Genomic DNA, 22,664 nt, shown 5'->3' with positions numbered 1-22,664 from the left:
TATATGTGTTCTGAGCACTTTATATGAAATCATCTGATCTAATCATAACAACTCTTGAGGTTGGTAGTATTGTCCCCATTTTATGTGTAAGAAAACTGAGGTACAGAGAAGTTAAGTAACTTGCCCAAGATTGCACAGCCTGTAAGTGGCAGATTTGAACCCAGGCAGTGTGACTCCAGGCTTGTTGCCTTCCATACCTATTGGATACAAGTTAAAACATCAGGTTTTGGTACTTGGTACTCTGGCTTCTGGGTAAAGCATTTAGCCATTGTATTCGTTTCCTATTTGTAGCAAATTAACACAAATTGTGTGGCTTTAATATAATAGAAATTTATTCTCTCATAGTTCTGGAGGCTAAGGTCTCAGCTGGGCCGTGCTCTCTCTGAAGACTCTGCTGGAAGATCCTTCCTTGCCCCTTCCTAGCTTCTAGTTGTTACTAGCAATCCTGAGTTCCTTCACTTTTAGAGGCATCACTCCAATCTTCCTCCGTGGTTCCATGGCATTCTCGTTAGATGTATGCTTTTTCTTTTTATAAGACACCAGTCATTGGATTAGGGTCTACCCTAATGCAGTGTGACCTCGTTTTAATTTATTGCATCTACAAAGACCCCATTTCCAGATAAGTTCACATTCTGAGGTTTTGGGCACACATGAATTTTGGGGGATACTATTCAACTCAGTATAGCCACTAAATTTGGGAAAGGAAGAATTTTAGACACCCTAATTTTTTAGCCCAATGACTTTGGCTGATTGTCACAGTGATGCGTACAGCCATCAGTGGGTTACTGAGTTAGCAGGGTTGACTGGTGCCTGCTATTAAGTCAAGTACTTGGCCATTGCCAAGGCTGAGACGTCATCACAAAAGCAGATGAAAGAAGGAAGAGTGGGGAGAGTGCAGAGCAGCAAATATCAAAGAAAGGATTTGGAAGCATCAGAAGGCAGATGTGCGGTGGGCACCAACCTAGTGAGAGAGACAAAGAGAAAGAGCAGTAATAGCATCACTGTGCAGGAGCAAGCCCCTCATAATGATAATTTAAACCCTCTCAGTGACCTCACATCTATTCAGCACATTCTGAATAAGAACTGGGTTCTGTGTGGTCCTTTTTTAGAGCAGTTTCTATCAATTTACTTTGCAGTGCTTGTAGGTTTAGCCAACAGTTAAGCAGAAAATAGGCTCATTTAGAAGTCCTTTGATCAGGCTGGATGGCTGAGACATACATTGTTTCCAGCATAATTTCTATGGCAACGGGACTTTTTGACATAAATCCGTAACTCAAGTGTATGACTATCTACTTTGTTTTTATGCTTTGGCTGGTAGGAAGCGCAGAACTAAATTTGAGGCTTAGGTGTAGAATTTATGAAGGGCTTGCCCACTGTTTTGGTATATATATATATCCCTTTTGCCTTCATCGTTCTTGTCTACTTTTATTTTCCCCTTTACCCCATTTATTTCTTTATACATTTTCCCCCTAACATATCTATCTTTGTTTACCTGCTCAAATACTGTTAGGAAGGAAGTGAGATCTGTATAAAGTGTTCATTCGGCGAAGGAGCACTTTGGGCTGATCTCACTGCCCTCTGAGAGTGGACCTTCTGGTAGGGGGAGATGGCACAGGTTGCAAAGCTGGGCTCTGTCACTTACTACCACTCAGCCCTGGTTTCCTCTGCTGTGAAATGAAGTAAGGGAGCAGTTGTACCTATCTCATGGCATCATTAGGACAAAATGGGATAGCAGATGTAAAGCACTTAACGCAGCACCTGGCCTGTAGTGAGTGCTCAGTGGGTGGGAAAGAAGCATTCCTGAAGAGCCAGTGTGAGCTGAGGCCCAGGGTTGAGAATGCATATGGGATTGGTTAGAGGAGAGGAGAGCAGAGTGTCTTGGCTGTTGTGAGGGCAAAGATTCTGAGACACTGCCTGCCTTGCTATTTCTTCCCCTGTATGTATTTGCTCCATCTGGAGCCTGTGCTAGCCAGGTTAAGGCAGGAGCCTGCCCTCTTCATGATTCCAGCAGAATTGAAGGAGAGGTTTGAGACTCATAACTCTAGTGACCAAGACTATTTTGGGAGATGGATTCTTCATTAAAATTTTATTGCTTTAGTTTCCCGTTTCTCCCTCATCCTCTTTATGTACTACCTTATGTTACACATAAACTTTTGAAGTCTGAATAGCAGACAGCTGTTAATGCTGCCATTGGAGAGCCACAGACACAACTTAAAATACACTGATTGGTTTCTAATGATGTGGAGAAACACTTATATAATCAAGTGGAAAGGCAGGATACCCCGTGGGGAAGTTAGAACTTAAATCCTATGGGGGAAAGACTGGAAAAAAATGCATCAAATTGTTAACAGTTGTTTTAGAGAGAACCATGTTTCCTGTTCTGTAGTCTGCATTTTTCCTGAAGGGCTCTGTAATCATATTTAAATGGGGGAAAAAACTCACCCGCACTAGTTTTCATATTTTTCCTGCTGACTGTGAGATGTCAAGTCTTCCCCCACCTGGACTTGACTGACTTGGGCTAATACAGTCTCAGGTAGAAATTGTTGGTGTGATAAAATGAGTTGCCAGGGAACCATCTTGCCGGCCTTGCTTTCCTGCTGTCCTTTCCCTGAGCCTCTGAGCTCCATAAAACCTCTTATGCCTCGCGGGTCAGTGTGTATGCCATGCACACGTAGAAGTTTTTCATGTGTGCTGGTGTTAGAAGTCGGAGGGTGGGCTGAATTTGAATTAGAAATTGTTGTGTAACTAACTTCATGGGTCAGGTTGAGAGCAGGATTTCCCATGGTCTGTGCCAGTAACCGCGCTCTTGACACCCTCAAGTCCCAAGATTAGAGTGTGTGCACTCGATTCCGGATTTCCCTTCATCGGCGTCCAGTTGTTTTCAGTGAGCAGAATTTCGGTCAGCTGGCACATCACCAGCAAGAGCCAAATTAGACATAATTGCACATGGGCTTAGCTTCCTTGTCTTTGGCTGATTGCTTGGCAGGAGCACTCCAGGCCTGGAGCTCTGTCCTCCCTGGGAATAAATTGCATGCCCCAGAAGAATGGTGACAGTATAAATTCACTGTCCAGACTTAGACACCTTGTGGAAGAAGGGGGGTTCTGTTCATTATGTCAAGGCAACGGTGTCAGCTGGGCCATTTCTGTGCAAACAGGGATGTATGTATGGTCCCCTGGCCCATTACGATGGGTCCTTTGTTCTGTGAAATGAGCTTCACTTTCCTAGACAGAACTTTCCAGCAACCATTGTGGGAGAGGGGAAGCCAGAGCTGTTGGAGAGGATACTGGGCATTGGAGAAAAGGGGAAGCAGGGTGCCTTTTCAGGAAAGCTGGGCTAAAAATAGAACACTACCATTCAGCAGTTGCTGGGGGGCTTCAGACGCTGGGGGTTGTGCTATTGTTCCTTTCTCTGCATTCCTGTGAGTCCCGGCTCCGTTTCCTCTGTTATAAAGGGAGCGGCCTGCGTGCTGAGGCAGGCTGGGATGCAGCCCTTTAATACGCCTCTGAGCAAGGGAGTGGGACTAGAGGATCACTAAGGCCCCTTCCAGCCCATGATTTTATAATAGGTAACCTAAGGCCTGTGCTGCATGAGTAATGAGGAAGGGACAAGCTGGGGCCCTTCCTGCTGAAAGGACACGGCCCGGCTCCTCTGTCCCTGGCTGTCACACACTCAGTGACAGGCTCTTTTCTGATCCAAGGGTGGGAAACCATTGAGCAAGGGGAGTGCTGGCTTTTTACTAGAGGGCGGGTTTCTTGGTAGAGGGAGCAGTAGGTGGTGGGGGACACTGAGAGGGAGGGGTAAATGACACGATAGTTAATTCTGAAGGTCAGGGTCTTCAGCCTCAGCACAAGTCACATTGTAGACTGGACAGTTCTTGGTTGTGGGCAGCTGTGCACTGTAGGATGTTTAATAGCATCCCTGCTGCACCCGAGGCCAGTCATACCCCCTGCAGTTGTGATGACCCAGAATGTCTCTAGACAATGCCAAATGTCCTTGGTTGAGAATCTTAACTACAGGTAAAGAAACAAAATTGTTTTCTGGATATTTCTTTTTTTGTGTTGCTGTGTTTGTTCTGACCAAGCTCGCACCTTAAGCTTTTCTAATACCACTTACTGGACCAATTAGTGTTTGTGACGGTGGGAGGTGATTTAAAATGAAATAGCCTCACTGTCGTGTTCTTGGATTTGGCTCTGAAATGAAGTGAGCCGAGCTCTGCCCTCTCCCCTTTAAGAGTGCATGCATAATGGGGTCTTTCTGCTGGGAATGCGAGTATGCTGTTTCCCACTGCTAAAGCTGTTTTCTCAAAATTTCTACCATGACTAGCGTAACAGGCTTTATACCGACAAAAAATGTTACATTTTAAACGAGTACAGCACTTCTAGTACAGCACTTCTCACACTTTCATGTGCCTGTACATCATCTGAGGATCTGGGTAAACTGCAGATTTGGGAGGGAGCAGGGCTGGGCCTGAGACTGCATGCCGACCAGCTCCCAGGGGATGTCCATGCTGCTGCTGGTCTGCAGACCACACTTTGAGTAGTGAGGCTCTAATGAGGAGCGGCTCTTGAAGTTAAAGAAAAACTGGCAAATGTGCCCAGGAGGAGGAACACCCTGAGAGGGGGGCATAAGGGGTTTGGGAGTCTGATGTGTGAGGGGCTGCCCACAGGCCTGTGTGTGGGCGGGACATGAGGCTGGAACCTTGCAGGCAGCAGAAGGACCGATGCTTGCAGCCACTCACCTGGCTCTGTGAGCAGCAGTTTAACAGGACAGCCTGAGACAGATGGCTGCACCCCTGAATGGGCATCGAAGGGGCAAACCAGCTCCAGAAAGGCAGCAGATTGGACCATTTTAGACTCGGAGCTGTTTGCTAGCTCCCTGGGTTCTGTTTGGAGAACCAGCCCCTCAGAAGGGCTTTGGCACAACTTGTAGCTGCTGAGCTCTGCAGGGATGACAGGCAGCCAGGCACTCGCTCTCCTAGCAAGGGACGCTCTCTGGGGTACTGGGCAACATGGAAAGCAGTTGCTGCTCCTCAGGTTACCCTGAATCCTTTGTGTCTGCAGGGCTGCTGCTACCAGGGAAGGGAGGGGGAATGGGAAATGATATTGAGCACTGGAAAGTGAGCACGTAAAACATCTCAAACTGGTGATGCAAAGGAAGGAGCAGAGTCCAGGCCCCCTCCTGCTGCTGTGAGCCAGGAGTCAGGTTTGGATGTTAATCTGCAAGGATAGCCTTGTCTTTATATTGCTTATTTAACTGATTTAAGAAAAACTTAAAATAATCTTTCTCATTACCCCAGTATAACCATTGTGAGCATTTAGATATATTTCTTTCTTGTTTTTATTCTCTTCTGTATCCATCTGTTTATTTTTTGTCTGTCTATATTAAAATTAGTTAATAGTTCTATCACTCTGATGAGGGTGTTAAAATAAATTCGCACTATTCATAACTTTTCAAAATTAGAAGAGTGCCCAGCTATGAAAGTCTCTGTGGGAGAATTGAAGTAAATGAAGTTCCTACACTCTCCATCCAGAAGTCCAGAGATCCTGACTAAATCTTAAAGCCTAAGTTCACTAGGGATTTGCATTTGAATACCTTTGCTGTAGCTGAATGAAAAGGAACACACGCGTGCTCACACACACACACACACACACACACACACACACACACTTCTGTTTATATAGGGTTTTAGCACATTTTTAGTTCTCACAGCATTCCTCTATTAGAGAAAGGAGATACCTCTAGCTTATAGGTAAGGAGAGTTTACAGTGGTTTAAAGACTGCTTTGAGGCCTTAGTCCAGACCTCGAAGTGTTTGGACTTGTCTTTACAGGAAACAGTAATAGAAGTAAGAGATTTGGGATGAGAGATATGTCACCTGCTTGAGTTAGGCATGCAGACGTGTGTACCACTGATTCTCTTATACAGTGCTATATAACAAATCACCCCAAAACTTAGTAAATAAAAACCACCACTGTTTTATGCTTACAGATTCTCTGGGCTGGGAATTCAGGCACGGCAGAGTGGGAATGGCTTGTCTTTTCTCCATTTACTGGACCAATTAATGAGCTGGATAGACTCAAACTTCTGGGGGAGCTGGAATTATCTGGCAGCTTCTTCATTCATATACCTGGTCCCTGGTCCCTGGGCTGGATGACTTGAAGGTTGGATCCAGCTGGGGCTGTTTACCAGAGTATCCTCAGGTAGACTGTCCACATGGCCCTCCCAACATGGGGACTGGCTTCTAAGAGACCAAGAGGGAACTGCATGGACTTTTATAACAGCCTCAGAAGTCACAGAAAGTCACTTCTACCACCCTTTATTGGCTGAAGCCATCCTGTGTTTGCCCAGATTCATGAGGATGGGTCTTATATCCTACCTCTTTTTAAAATTTATTAATTTTTAGAGAGAGAGAGAAACCTCAATTTGTTGTCCTCTTATTTATGCATTCATTGGTTGATTCTTGTATGTGCCCTGATCAAAGATCGAACCCACAACCTTAGCATATCGGGATGACACTAACCAGCTGAGCTACCTGGCTAGGGTAGATCCCAACTCTTAATAGAAGGAATCAAAGAATTTGTAACCACTTAAGAAAAGTCACATCAACTATTTAGTCCACACTATACTGCAGCACCGATTCAGTAGAAAATTGGTGTGATTAGAAGTCAGCAAAGCTGTATCAAGAATGAGCTAATTATAAATGGGGAAATAAAAGACAAGCTGTGTACACTGTAAAGAATTAATGAAAGTAACTAAGGCGAAGTTAACCTAAGTGCCTGACAATTGGGTAATGGTTTAAATAAATTGGAATATGCATGTTAGAAATACTATGCAGCCTTTAAAATGAATGATGTAGCTCAATATGTACTGACATGGGAATATATCCATGTATTAAGTGACAATATGATTTACAGAAAAACATGTATTCAGTGATCCATTAGGAAACAGTTTTAAAAGAATCACCCCAAACTGTTAACGGAGGCTTCTAGTGGGGATGAGAGTGGAACTTTGGTGCGCATTAGGTATGAAGGAGAATTCACTTGTGACTTTCTATAGTTCTATGGAATTTAAAATTTTTAATGAAGTAAGTATTCCTATATTGTTGTTCTGAGTTGCTATGTGAGATTTTAACTTAAAATCTCACATAGCTGAAGCTGATTTGGTAAACATTTAAAGTACCTTCCTTGTGTTTTATTATATGAACAGTTACAGTAGGTGTAACATTTGCACACGTAGGCACTAGTCTGCTTAGAATGCACTTTAGTCATCAGAGAGATTTAAGAAAATGAGTCTTTTTGTTGATTTATTTTGTTTCTCTTCTCTCTACTTCACTGAGAGGTGTCCTCGGTGGCAGCACAGTTCCTCCTGAAGTGTGGCGATTCCATGTGACCTTTGTATAATGGCTTCATATTTACTCAGAGCAGACATCTCATGTTGGGTTGAAACATTTAAGCTTGTATTATCTCTCAAATGGGATTAACTGTATTCATAAAATCAAATTGGGGAAATTCTGCAGCATTACAAAACATTTATGGCTTTAATAAGATTTAACCTGGTCTATTTCTGAGCTAATATTCTGGGGTGGGTTTTTTGAGCATCACACACCGCTTGAGCTAATAGAACAGGGTGGAAGCCAGAATGGACATCCGGATCTGTGTTTTAAAGGTATAAGCCCTCTGCTTATTTCCTGTGTTATATAGCAGACCAATCATTTTTCAAACAATGATATTACTTCAAATAGTACCCTAATGAGAGCTAGTGACTTACCATATTATATGTCAGTGACTGAGCTGTGCCCTGGCTGGGCAGTGTGTTAGGTAGGTACTTCCTGCCCACATGGCATTTACTTCTGAGTAGAATAGACAGAGAAGTCAAATTAGTGATTACGGAGGACTGGCTCCCAACTTTGTGAGATCCCGGGCTGGATGCCCTCTGCTTGCCCTTCCAGCCCACTGTACTCTATGTCCTGGGAGGGAGAACATTACACTTGTGGGCTGCCTTGCCCTCTAGTTTTTGGAAGATAAGTCAGGGTGTTTATTTTCCTTTTTCTTTCCTTCCCCAGGCTGGGGGTTGGAGGTGATGTGGGTTCCTCTGCTGAAAGTCACAGCTCTTGTCTGGTGGCCCTTTCCTGCTAAAATCTTGCTGCAAATCCCCCCTCCTCTTGTCCCTTCAGACCTGGGGAGGGGAGGGCTCTCTGCTGTCGCTAGCTCCTGGGTACCCCACAGTCCTTGCTCATTTCCCTGAACTTGTTTATGCCTTTATAAATAGTGCTTTCTTTAAATTCCTTTCAGTTACCCTGTTTGAGTATCATTTCTTTCCTGCCTGTGCCCTAATTAGATCTTATCCCATTTTGCAAATAAAGAAGTTGAGGCTTAGAGATGAGTGAATATCAGGCCTGGAATTAGAATCCAGGCGATTTTATGTCAAACCTGATTTTTTAAAAAAAATATATGTCATTATTGATTTCAGAGAGAGGGGAGAGGGAGTGAGTTAGAAACATCAGTGATGAGACAGTCATTGATCGGCTGCCTCCTGCACACCCCCTGCTGGGGATCGAGCCCGCAACCTGGTCACGTGCCCTGACTGGGGATCGAACCTCCATCTCCTGGTTCCTAGGTCAATGCTCAACCGCTGAGCCACGCCAACTGGGCAAACCTGATTCTTAAATACAGTGCTTTACCATTTGCCTGTAGTGACTTGGAGGTTCCCATTGTCGTCCTCAAATTGAGGAGAGACTCAAGGGAAAAGTTTCTTACCTGTTAGATGTAATTATGAAGTTATGAGGCTAAATAACAAACTAGCTCTTATACATTTAAATAAGCAATATCGTTCAAATCAGCTTCTCTCTACAGTTCAGAGTTCTGCTACTTCCTTTCGGAATTGCCATCAGAATCGTTTTATCAGCCAGGAAGGAAAAAATAATCTGAAGTAATGAGACCTTCATTTTGCCACCTTATTTTCTAGGCTGGGTTCAAGTTGACTGCTGGCTGTTTGCAAACATCTGATCCATCTCTGAAGACCAAGTTTCAGGATATTTGAAAGAAATGCATAATTGAGTTGAAAGGCATTCCAAAAATGTGCTCAGTCATGGCAGCCAAGTTGGAATGAACATAGAGCTTCTCAGATGGCTATTTTGAAGGATAGAGTACTTAATTCTGTGTGCAATCTCTTGACTTATAAATACCAGAACTTAATCATGTTACCTGAGTCTCATCTTGCCGCATCCGGACTCCGTATTCATTTCCTTGACCTGCCGAGGAACTCTGGGCTGGCTGGGCTGAGTGAGGGCGTGCTGCCCCTTGCTGCCCGTTGCCTCCTGAGCACAGCCTGTTGGTGAAGAGCCGGGTCCTCGGGCCAGACCACTCCGGTCCCAGTCCAGGCTCCACCAAGCACCGTTCCTCATCTGATAGGGAGAAATAATAATGCCTGCCTCGCACAGTCTTTGTGAGGATTAAAATAATTACGTAAATGACCAGCACAACTGTAAGTGCTCAGTAGTGGTTAGCACGGTTTGGTTTGGTTTTGTGTTTCATCGCCACTCATCATCATCATTCGTCTTCACAGTCTGAGACTCCCAGTGATTCTTTCTCCCGTGGAATCACATCCCTCCGCGGGGCTTGTCTGTCACATTTCAGTGAACTCTTTTTTACCTGGATAGAGTATAGAAATTATCTCCCTAAAGTACCTACATTTGCAGAGGTCTGCCTAAGGTATGGAATATGAGAAAAAGCACCAGAGAAGCAGGGGTTAAGAGCCTGGTGGGAAAGGGAGCTTTTTGGGAAGAGAAGGTACGGCGCTAAGAGTGCTGTTTCCTACAGAGCCAGTGGTTAGGACCCCGTGAGTCTCAGCCTCATGCTCGGGCTGGTTTCTAGTCTGCTCCTGGTGTTAGTTGGACAGGTACCCTTTCAGTCACTACCTTTTGTGCCTCTGTCTTCAGCTTGCAAAGTGTTAATCTTGTCGCTTCCCTACCTTCTGGGCAACTTGGTGGACTGAACTGCTGCAGACAAACATCCCGCTTGCATCAGACTGGTAAGAGATATCAAAATGAAAGAAGCTTTGCGTTACTAAGGAAGCAAGTCCCCATGTGCCATAAAGAGGACTTTCAAAGCCTGAGTGGTGAGCAGGAGTCACGGCACATGTGGGATGAAGTCGGGTATACACCTGAATCCCGCCTGCCTGGCACTGGGGCTGTAGGAACATGGTGCCCAGCTCTCTCTGCATCAACCCCAGGAACCATGAAGAGAGCTGTTCTACCCACAGCATGGGGAGTAGAAAAAACCTACCCAGTGGCTAGGGAATGGCCAAGGGAAAAAAGAAAGGAACTGGCAAGAAAAGGGGCACCCAAAGCCTGCATCACTTGGAAATGAGGTGGTTGCCTCTCATGTGTATGATCTGAGCCCCTCCAGCTGAGACACTAACACAAAGCTGTCTAAAGCCAGTGGAGAAGGTGAAAGCTATTAAAAGGGATTGGGGTACAAGGCACTCATTGATACTATATCTCCTCTCAGATTTTCTGTAGGGGATGTTGTAATTCTCTTCTTCCCATCCTTCCAATTAAAATAAAAACCCTATGGTATGTTTATTACAAGAAGTCTTTCTTACCTCCCAATAGTCTGATCTCATTTCCTTGAATGAAAATGGTATCAAGGTAAACCGCATTGTTATACTGTGTGGTCAGTCATTATTAAGACCCATGGATTGACTTCACCCACTGAGTAGCTTTAGTGATGAATAATTAAGCTGTGTGCATGGTGTGTGTGTGTGTGTACTGGCGAGGGGGAAGGAATGTGAGTTCTTTCTCACAAACTAAACCGACCCCACGTACCATTCTGGAGCCACAGGGCAGATATGAAAACACACCTGGCCACTTACATTACCGTCACTTGGGATGGAGAGTTAACGTTGAGTGTGTGTAAACATCGCACCTTGTCTGAGTCACTACTCAGTTGTAGCCCCAATTCCTTCTCTTTTCTCTTAAGTTGAAAATTGCCTAATAATATAATTCCAGAATAAATACAAAATTCACTCTGCTTGAATCTTAAGAGATATGCAATAGAAACTTAATAACCATGTTCTGGGTGAAAATATTTTGCTGAAAGGAGCTGTTCAATGGGAGTGCTATAGTTTATAGTGAGAAAACATGTACGAGTTAATCATTTCCAGAGTTTTAAATCATCTCATTGTAGAACATTTTAATATAATAGTATATCTGACACATAAAATGGATGGAGGCAAAGGTTATGGCAGATGTACAAAGTTCAACTATACGAGGGGACAGGACCATATATGGAAAGCATGTGTTCTAGAATCCACATACCTGAATCCGGCCTGCTTGGCACTGGGGCCATGGGCAAATCCCTAGCTCTCTGAGCCCTGTTCTCCTCTGTAAATTAGGGTTGTCTGTCCAGCAGGGTTGTTGGGAAGCTCAGTAGTTACTTGTCAGAATGCTAGCATGAAGCCTTCTAAATTAATGAATGGCAGCTGCTATAGGACATGGTATTTTATGTCTGACACACATCCAGGGTTTTGTCATAGAGCAGGTCTTCTTCAGCTATAGACTTCATGGCTGAACTTTTAGCACTTTTATGGGCAAACTAGACTAGTTTTGTATACCATTTGGACCCTTTCTTGACATATTGTTTCCCTATTCCAAAGTCCCTTGGGTGCATTTTTTCATACATGTCAATTTTTCAAATATAGGTATGGGATTGATTATAAAATCCATGAACTGATATAAATAAACAAATGAGGAGAAGGGAGGGTCTTCCTTATGTCAGATAGCCTTCCAGTTACAGAAAGAGTAATGGGGCTGGAAAGTCCTCAGTGGATGAAAGTGGATGAAAGTTTTATGAGGGAAAAGATATGTATATAGTCGCAAATTACTTCCCTGCAAATTACTTCTCTATTACAAAGAGAAAACTAGTAAATGTTGAGTGGAGAAACCCGGCACACATCACCTTAGCCGAGTGATTAACATTGACGTTCTGTAACGGCACATGTTGGGACAAGCCAACATCATGTGCCTCCTGATTGAGTTTTGGGTTGTATTAAGGCGCATGAGTGCATAAACAGCATCGATTCATGAGGAAACATCAGACAAATCTAAACTGGTGGACAGTCTACAGAACTAATGGTTTGTAATCTTCAAAACCATAGCTCAACAAGGACAAGGGCTGAGATTAACAGGCTAGGAAGCCATGGCGACAGAATGCACGGGACAGACGGAAAGCTGTAAAGGGCATTACCAGGACAAGTGGTGAGACTTGAATGTGAACTGTGAATTGGGTAATAGTGTTATATCAATATTAAATTTCCTGATTTGGGTAATTGTACTGAGGTCATGCCATAGAATGCCCTTGTTCTTAAGAAAAGCACAAAATAAAATAAAATATACTGAAATAAGAGGTAGGGAAATTGCAGCCTTGGGCTAGCAGGGCTCACATTTGTCATGATATCCTTTGCTAACCGTCTGCTTTACCCTTGTGCCAGCATGACCTTGGGAGAGAGGCGTGGAGAACACTAACAACAGGGACAGGCATTTTCTTTGATCAGAGGTGGAGTACTGTGTATAATGTGAATGTCTTACTATTACCTGTAGGATGGATGAGTAACTGTGTGAAGAACTGATGAGAACCCCAAGAACAATGCTTGAGACCTGAGAGTGATCCTTCTTGATCTGTCTGTTGAACATTTTATTCAGAGGTGTTTTTTTAACAACCTCTAAGTGAACTGAATTATGAGAATAGCATTTTAACTTTTTGAAAGTATTTTTCTATAATTAAACTAATCTTAATCCACTAATACTGTTAAAGAGAAGATAGATTTAAGAGTGTTCCCATTTAGTAAATGACGAAGTAAGACCCAGAGAGGATGAGTGATTTGCTGTAGATGATGCCTCCCAGGCCTAGGATATTCATCCCATGGCCTTCTGGGATTGGGTTCTTTCATAGACCATTAGTTCTATGTATTTTTAAAGAAACAAGAAAATAGAAGAAAGCAAGCATACCTTCTTTGGTATAGATTAGCAGTAATTCTTGTCTTGAAAAGAGGGTTAGACCAGAGAGATGCCATTTTTAATTTGAAACTCTTTGGTTCCATGAAATTGGTTAACAAGGCTAATTTTTTTATCCTCACCTGAGGATATTTTTTCCATTGCTTTTCAGAGAGAGTGGAAAGGGGAGAGAGTGTGAGAGAGAGAGAAACATCAATGTGAGAGAGACACATTGATTGGTTGCCTCCTGCACGCACCCCGACCAGCGCTGGGGATCAAGCCTACAACCGAGGTATGTGCCCTTGGCTGGAATCAAACCTGGGACCCTTCAGTCTACAGGCCAATGCTCTAACCACTGAGCAAAACTGGCTAGGATAGCAAGGCTAAATTTGATTCAAGATCTATGTGATGAGCCCTCTGGATATTCCTAAATTCACCATGGTAAGGCTTGAGTGGTCTGGTGTCTCGGGGGCTAGGCCCCTCCCAGTGCTGTGTAGGCAGCAGGACCTGTTATTTGTTTCTGTATGAATTGTTTGGTGAACCCCTCAGCCCTGCTGTGTCACTTGCTGGAAGCAGCTGCACAGAGTGGTGAAGGGCGAGGTGATGGAGCTGGAATGCTAGCCTGTGCATCTTGGCTGTGCCACTTGCCAGCTCTGAACTCTGGTCAAGGACAATAATGAAGATGACAATAATAATTATAGAACCCGCCTCATAGGTTTTTGTGAAGATTAAATGAGTTAATATTTGCAACCAAGTTAGAACAGTACCTGGCATACAGAAGGTGCTATACAAACATTTTTTTTAAATTGTGGTAAAATATACATAATTTTACTGTTTTAACCATTTTTAAGTGTACAGGTCTATGGAATTAAGTACCTTCACACTGATGTTCAGTCACCACCACCCATCTCCAGAACTTTCCATCTTCCCAAACTAACACCTTGTACCCATTAAACACTAACTTCCTATTTAGACCTCCCCTCAGCATCTGGCTATAAATTTGAACTACTACTCCAGTCTGAGTACCTCATGTTACTGGAGCCATATAATATTTGCCCTTTCGTGACTGGCTTATCTCACTTAGCATGTCCTCAGGGGTGATTCACGTTGTAGCATGTGTCAGAATTTCTTTCCTTTTTTACGGCTGAATAATAATCATTGTATGTATTGTTAATTAATGGTCATCGGCATCAACAGGAACCCGCAGTTTGGGGTGCTGTGACAAAGGAAACTTTATTCAGTGCAGACAGCTCAGTAGTGATACAGCGGGGCTGTGAGGCTGCTCCTGGGCCAGGCCCCTTCCTGGCCGTGCAGCTCTGCTGTGCCCTGGTCTGCTCCACTCTGCCCGGTGCTGTTCTGCTCTGCTCCGGTGAGATATCTTTGGTGCTTTAGCTGCAGCCAGGGAAACACAGTCTTCATTCTTTGGTGGAAAGGGAAAGTGCACTCTCCAAGCCAGAGGACTTAAAAAGACAGAAGTCCCTGCCCTGGTCCCCATTGGTTGTCCTCATGCAAATAAGCGCTCCAAATGCTCCCGGGTTGAATGGTTCGGAAGGCACTGTCCTGATTGGCTGGAGCGGAGCTGCTCTGATTGGTCGGTTCAGAAGCTGATGGGGAAGGCCGCAGTCCTGTCGGCTGGACACTGTCCCACAGGCCCCTTTGTAAGGACTGGCGCAGGTGGCGGGGACACTGCAGCAGGGAGTGCGGCGTCTGGAGCGGGCAGCTCAGTGCAGCCAGCTCAGTGCAGGCTTTCCCCTCGCACAGCCTTTGTGTGAGAGGCCCCTGTTTAGACAAAGCTGCTAGGCTCCGCTTTTAAATTTGAGCCCAGTTAGCCTTCAGGAGTCCCTCTTGGTAAGTAGCTTCTTTCTCAGGGTCCACAGTATATACCAGATTTTCTCTGTGTGACTGTTGATGGGCACTTGGGTTACTTCCACCTTTGGTAACTGTAAATAATGCTTCTGTGAACTTAGGCGTACAAATATCTGCTCAAGTCCCTGCTTTCACTTCCTTTGGATATATACCCAGAAGTGGAATTTTTGAATCATATGGTAATTCTGTGTTTAATTTTTGAGGAATCACTATGCTATTTTCCACAGGGTTGCATCATTTTACATTTCTACCAGCAATGCACACGGTTCCAGTTTTTTTACACTCTCACTGACACTTGTTATTTCATTTTATTTTTTAGTATAAGCATTTTTATATATAAAAATATTGGAATTTATCTAACAACCAATAGTCTAATAGTCAGTGCCTGTTAACTTGCTGCCTTTGCCTTTTTATAGAGAGAGACGCATGAGTAAAAGATTTTGACTAGAGATGATTTGGGAAATTGGGCTAATCAGATGCTGGTTCAAATGTTAAGCATCAAAACCTGTACCAGAACCCTTGTTATGTGTTTCCTGCCACTCCCCTCCACCCCCCACAGTATTCGTACTGAACTCTACTTTTAAGGAGAAAGGCAGTTCATAACAAATAAGCTCATGCCAAGAGTTTATTTAGAAAAGAGCTTTTTGGTTTATGTGCTGGAGTCTGTAGAGAGTGGGTTTACTCAGTTTTATCTACTAGATTAGAATTAACCTGCCTTCAACTTGTAGGAGTTGAGTGAAGAACAGACTTGGCACATTCAGTGTAAAACCAGCCCATCCCTGAAAAAAGATGTGAAAAACCAGATGGAATGAGAAAGTTCTGGTTCCGCTTTGACCCGCATTTTTTCCTCTTGACATGTTTCCCTACTGTGTGAACACAGTCTCGGGTGCTGCGGGCACCACTGTGTTAAAAGGGTTATGTCCATTCCTGGTTCCCAGAGTGCCCTGTGGGTCACAGTGAAGGGTGGTGATATGGTACATAGCCAGACCCTCGAGGGCTGCTGGAATAAGTGGGTTGAGTGCCTCCAATGAGATGCTTCCCACAATGACACCTCCTAGCTGGTTCTCTAAGCTTCCTGCACATGTGCAGCCAACTGTGTGCTAAACTGCCGCTAAATTGGGCACTGGTGGTGTGTGGGCTGTGCAGCCCACAGGGTGCCCATGGACATCTACTTGGAATGCCAATTCTGCTAAGTTTGGGGTGGGAACCCCTTATATTTTATACTGAAACACAGATCACTTGTAGAATAGAATGCAAACTGGATTTTTTTTTTTTTAAGTATGAGACTGAAATTAGACCTTTCATGCTTTTTATGTGTTTACTCTCTTCTGCATTATTTTTCTATGGAAAAGCTCACAGATGCACAGATTGGGATGCCTGGAGGTGTGTGGAGGTCAAGGGAGGGCCCAGAAAGGCTGGTGTGCATTTACTGTATCCGGCAGAGTGCCTTTTAGGAGCTGGACTGCTGCAAGACCATGCTCATGCTTTTTTTCTTTTTAAAAAAAATTTATGTATTGACGAGAGAGAGAGAGAGAGAGAGAGAGAGAGAGAATTTGTTGTTCCGCTTACTTATGTATTCATTGGTTGATGTTCGTATGTGTCCTGATTGGGGATCGAACCCACAACCTTGGTGTATCAGGATGATGCTCTAACCAACTGAGCTACCCGTCCAGAGTCAATAAGACCATGCTTTCTACTTGTGCGCTGTGATCTTGGACCAATGATTTAACTGTCCCAAGTCTGTTTCCACATCCCTAAAATGGGAATAATACCAGTGTCAGAGCATTGTTGTGGGTTAAATGTGGTCTTATCAGTACTGGGAAAAACTGTGGTGAAGATACTCTGAGGTTGTGGGTGACTGTGGCTGTGGAAGTGTGGGGATGTTAAGGAAACAAAGCCTCACCAGCCCCTCTACTAGCTCCTCTCGTAACTCATTTGCGTAGCAAGTCTTCTACATTCTTCAGTTTACACCCTTCTCTCTTTCTGGACCTCTTCTCTCTGCCCTTCATCTCCCCGGGGTACCCCTGTTTCCTCCCGACATGATATTAAGAGAGAGGGAAGGTTGGGTAGGGGAGGGTTTGGAGCAGCCCAAGGCCCTCCCTAAGGAACTCTCCTAAGCAACGCATTGGGTGTGCAGCTCAAGGCCCTGGAGCAAGGGGAAGCATCGGATGGCCGTGGGTGGAGTACTAGGAGAAGGAATGGGGAACCAAGGATTTTGAGGAGCAGATCTAGGACTGTTTCTTTAATCTTCATTCCCACTTCCCATGGATGCAATTCTGAAGATGTTCTGAGGGAAAGCAAGTCCTTGATGACTAAAAACTGATGGCCTGGCAAAAGGAGGAACTTGGTTTGAATATTTAGATTAATAGTTATTACAGTAATTTATGTCACTGACTTAACAACTCATGCCAATGAACTCTGTATGGCTCTATAGGAATTATGTGTGTTATTAGATATACCAGGTTAACTGTGTTGAATGAGCTTTTAGCAATAAAAGGAACTCTGCCCAGCTTCTTGGCTATGAGCTGTCATCTGGTCTACACATTGTCATCAAACAACCTGTAGTCCTTTCAACTACACTGCTGAGAAACAGCTGTGAAATGTCCTGGGCAGCTTGTCCCTCCTCTCCTCAAGAAGTTTAGAGACCTTTGGAAGGGTGGGGAGGGGAGGAGTGGAGACTTTGAGGGCTGAGGGGAGGGGACAGGAGACAAAGCACAAAAATTTATCTTGATGTGAGTGAGTATGCAGTTTCCACATTCTTGTCTTTACTTTTCTAGGTGTGTTGCCCAACTTCCTCTCCCCTCCTTCAACCCCCACTTCAGACTCTTTTAATCTAGAAAACTGGCTCTGATTAATCCCATCATGAATAATCTTTCTTCCCCTTGGCTTTTCTGTTCTTTGTCCTATAATTAGTTCATCTTACAGGGGCCTTCTAACCTTTCTTTGGTGTTGAATATTTTCTGTTAGAGGTAAACTGTTAGGGGCAGTCCTTTCTTCCACCCCATCTCATCCCTTCTCTCTACCCCTGACCTCACTATAACTATTTAGCCATTAATTAGAGACTTTTCCACATACCAAAGGAAACACATTCTGTTGTTTTTGTTGTATTTATTGGTTTTAATTAGAAGGTGCTTGGAAGGCATTTTAGGACTCTGCATCTCCATAATTCTCTGCCAGCATTTTGCTCCTAGTGGATCAATAATAAGAATAAATGTCCTTCCTTACTTGGCTTTATAATCGTGGACACTTCTGCTGCACAAATACTAGCAGGGCTCTTGTGGCTGGAGTAGAAACAATGACTTAATTCTGAAATTATATTCAAATCCTCTAAGGAACTAGTGTCTGATGTGCACATTGGCTCCTTCCTCCGACCTGCAGGAGACTTGTGGGGCCAGGGGATTTATATACAGAACCGTGGGCCAGTCCTAGCCAGAAAAGAAATGCATGAAGATCAATTACTCATTTAAATCTAAAGCAGAAGAAAATTAATTATATTTAAGGTGGTTGCTCTCCTGGGTGTTGTATCAAGGTTGAGCTTTGGACTAAAGAATCATTATCTGAAAACCTTGGCGCCTTTCATTGTGTTCACAAGAACACCCATTTTTCTAAACTTGAGAGCATATACTTTCTAAGGGCAGTTAGAACAAAAAGCACACAACAAACCCAAACCAAAATGTTTCTGGCTTTGTTGCCCAAGTGGGGTAAATTCTTTTCCATAAGAGAGCTCTTCCCAGGGTGTTCTGTACACTTTGCAAGCAGTTTACAGAATCACGGTTTGTGTACATTCTCTTCAGCCTGCAGGCTTGATGTGAGCTTCACCCACTCTTGCCAACTCAGTTCCCTTCCCACAGCAGCCATTCCATTTCCTCCCACCGCTCCCTGCACTGTTGACATAAAAGAATAAAAATGCGGTTGCTCTAATATAATAGGGGCCTCCAGAAGTTCGGTAAAAACTAAACAAACACCAATCGTTGGTTTTTAATACAAACCAGCTCTGTACCGTAGTTCTGGGGCCCTGAGCAAAGCACTTACCCCATTTTAGTCTTAGTCAACTGGTAATAATACTTGTCCATCTGTCCAATTGTAGTCAGGTGAGATCATTTACATGGTAGCACTTTATAAATGTATATATATGACTTCTATGAAACAGGAGAGCCCGGCATTTTTGGGTCAAGTTCTGCTGCTTGATGTTGGCACCGTATGTGGTGTTTTATGATTTCTTACAAGTCCCAGGTCTCACAGACCCTAAATGTGTGAGCTGATGCCTGTCCTATTTAAAACCGGAGAAGCTTTTTTGTTCATGAGAATTTGCCTAAACTGCTTTAGTCCAAAGTCAAGTTGAAATGTATTCTTGATCCATAACTCTATTGTCAACATATCTCCATTTGCATACCATGATCCACTTGAGAGCTGAGTTTCTGGCATATTTTAAAAATTGAATGCCCTGAATCATGTATTAATTCACACTCAGTGACAAACAGCATATGCTTGCATTAATAGTGCCCTTCTGTTCTACTCACAGCCTTCTCATTGAGTCTGTTATGTTAGTTAAACTTCCCCTCTAAATATAAGTTTGGTTTTAAGTCAGCTCCCAATATCTCTAGATATATCTCTAGAACAGTGGGATGCTTCCACCTTGTTGGTTTTTTCCTTTAATTCTACAGACTTGCCTTTCTGGAAATTGGCAGACTGGGGCGAGTTTCTGGTGCGGAGCCCGGCGTCTCCACCTCCGCCTTCTGAAGTTGCAGAGTGAATTGGTGGCTCCTAGTTGACTTCCTTGTTCCCTCCCGTACACCGCCCCCCCCCCCCCCCCCCCCCGTTCATCCTGTTGCCAAAGCCTGCCTTGCAGAGCATCCCCGTGTTCTCTCTTCTCCCTGACTTAGACTTGTAGGGTTTCACATCCTAGAGGCTCCTGGCAGCCTTCCCTCCTTGCCCCAGTTCAGGTTCCTAGCGTTCATCCCGTCTCAGTTGCATCTCACTCTCCCTGTCCCCTCATTAGCTTTTTACACCCAGGCCCTTCACACCATTAAGCCTTCCAGCAGAGTGGCTGGCATTCATCTCACTCCTCTCTGCTGTCTTGAACTTCTGATATTTTCTTTACACAATAAAACTGACTAAATATTCATCGTAAATCTTGAATGACTGTGATTCTTTTCTTGGAAGTTCACACGGGCCAGTTAGGTGCGTGAAAGGCATTTTTGCAATGGATGTGGTATTAGACTTATTCCTCATTATATATATATGTTTTAATGTCAGTTACAGAAAAAATAAAGTAAAAATTTTAAAAATATATTTTTTCTGTAACTGAACATTAAAAGAAATATTAATCTTTTTTTTCCTTCTTTTTAATCCTCACCTGAGGATATTTTTTCCATGCTTTTCAGAGAGGGTGGGCCGACGCTCTAACCACTGAACAAACCAGCTAGGGCAGAAATAAAATATTTTGTTACTTCTGATATACATATACCATGGTATAGAGTACTTGGAAAATGTGTGATAATCAAACAATTTAAGGAAAAAGACTCAGAGTCCTCTTTTTGGAAACAAGTGATTTAATATTTTGGTCTTTTCTTTTAGGCTCCCCCACCAAATTATAGTGCAAATAAAAACATACCCTTATAAAGTTATAATTGACTTAACTATTAAGTAATTTTAAATATATATGATTTTAAAATATGATTTTGGAAATTACTCAGACAACAACTTCCTGGAGTAGGTAGCATTGTTCCCATTTTACAGATGAGGACACTGAATGCCCAGTTAACTCATCCATGACTGTCACACTCATAGTCACTGCCCTTTCCACTCAACACACACTCCTTTTTTACCAGGTATTTTGTCCTTTAGGAAAAATTCACCTTTGGGGGGAAAGAGGAGTGTGACTCGGGTAACAAATGTTAAATTTTCTTCATTGTGTTCTCAGCATTTATTGATCATATGACTTTGCTTATGATGTACCATTAAGTATCATCATTTAGTTTCTTGTTGTTTTTTTGTTTTGGTCTTATTACACTCTTTGCATTCCTGATATAATTTAACTTGCAATACTGAATAGCATCCGAATATTTTTCCCTTTGTTGGACTGCTTTTGAGATTTCTGCATCTCTGAGAAACAAGCCTATATTTTTACTTTTTATACTTCCTCAAGATAGTAGCATGAATTTATATGATTTCCGGCAGGAAAAACAAAGTCACATAAATCTACCTGCTGATTAGTGAGACATCAGTAATACCATTCATGGTGCCTTCAGAAGAGCCTAATAGTTGCTGGACTGGTCATCCAACATTTACATGCAGGGGGCTGTGGCACTTTGGGAGAGTAGAAAGATCAGAACCTTGAAATCAGAGTTGCTTCTTATCCCAACTCTACCGTTCAATTGTCTTTATGATCTTAGAATTACCTAAACCTAAATTAGCTAACCTCTCTGAGACTGTTTCCTACCAGAAAAGTGGAGACTGAAATTCCTATCTTAAAAGGGTTGCAGGTTGTGTGTAAAATATCTGGCACATAGTAAGTGCTTATTAAGTGTAAATCCCTTCTGCCTGCTATTTTTCATGCATGTATCACAAAGAGCTTACATTGATTAGAGAAATATGACATAAGTGCATGAAACATACACAGAAAAAAGCCCTATTCATAACCAAGAGGTGGTTTTGTTTTCTTATATCTAACTTTGAACTACTTGTGATTGATTGCTTTTTTTTCTCCTAATAGTTAAGGAAAAGTATGTCTCCCAGCTTTGTAGAAATATCTTCAGATATTCTTGCCTATTTGAGGTAGTTTTTGAGAGGATAGGGACAGTGTTAGCAGTGACTTGCTGTTCCTTGAGAATAGCCCTGGGGACTGTCATTTTATAAACAGACCAGCTAAGTCTGTTTAACAGTTGTACAATATTATCATTCCCATGGGTATTAACGTTTAGGTAAACATCTGTGTTCTTAAAATATTCATTATCTATAGAGAACAGGGGGAATCATTTTAGGAGTGGTTCTAAATAATTTGAAGTCTTTTGCACTAAGCATCTTAAGCACAAAAAGTTCACACCCAAATGTGAATATTAGGAGCGCATCCAGACTAAAGATATTACAATTATTTTCTGTAGTTTTACCTGTTAGAGATAAAATTTTAAAACTGGTCTTGGAAACTTGATACTCCATTCTTCCTCTCTGAGGTCTGTGTGGGGATGACGCTGTGTCTTAGAGCAGGTGGTGAGCAAATGGCATTTTCCTATGCCTACTTGGTAGCAAATGATGAGTTTTATCCCTGAAGTGTTTTCTGAAATTATCACTGTCTAAGAAATCCCAAATCTAGGAATCATTGCCTTTAATTCTCCCAAATTGAGCCAAGTCCTAGGCAGACTCCTTCCTGTCATCCCAGCCTGCAGTCAGGCTCACCTCTGTGTATGGGCCTTAGCATCTTACGATCTGCTCTAAGCCTCTAGATTATATATATAATGTAAGTTAGGCATTCTTGTTCAAATTTGCACAGTAGACAAAAACTAGTTTTACTCTCATGTGTGCGATTTAGCAGTGAGATCCTGTTCTGAAAAGGTGTCCTGAGTTTTCTCCCAGGCTTGATAGAAGCAGACGGCATCTTAGGTGCTCGAGTATGATCACATTAGAGGAGACCAGCCCCTTACAGCCGTGGATAACCTGAATATCCTCTGAAGGGTGTATTGATTTATAACTTCGGAGAATTCTTAGAAATGTGTGATGGCGAGAAGTTCCAGGAAAGGTGTGGAGGGCAGGCTTCCAGTAAAGTTCCCCTTCCCCTAGGATTCGGACAGTATGGCTGTGTTACCGTCAG

At 43.1% G+C, this 22,664-nt stretch overlaps 1 protein-coding gene across 4 annotated transcripts in view; it reads left to right on the top strand.

The window, feature by feature from the left end:
• Positions 1-22,664, top strand: part of IQGAP2 (IQ motif containing GTPase activating protein 2) — a 248,957-nt gene that overhangs the window by 15,179 nt on the left and 211,114 nt on the right. The window contains exon 1 of one of the 4 annotated variants that reach the window (XM_081132685.1): positions 14,591-14,839. The exons of the other annotated variants lie outside the window; for them this stretch is intronic. The gene's annotated coding sequence lies outside the window, so the exon portion shown is untranslated. Of the gene's footprint in view, positions 1-14,590; positions 14,840-22,664 lie in introns of those variants that run through there. 4 annotated transcript variants of the gene reach the window in all.

Source organism: Miniopterus schreibersii (assembly GCF_964146895.1).
Source record: "Miniopterus schreibersii genome assembly, chromosome: 3".
NCBI classification, from domain to species: Eukaryota; Metazoa; Chordata; class Mammalia; order Chiroptera; family Miniopteridae; genus Miniopterus; species Miniopterus schreibersii.
Note: the sequence above shows the minus strand (reverse complement) of the source record. Positions and strands in the feature narration are given on the sequence as shown.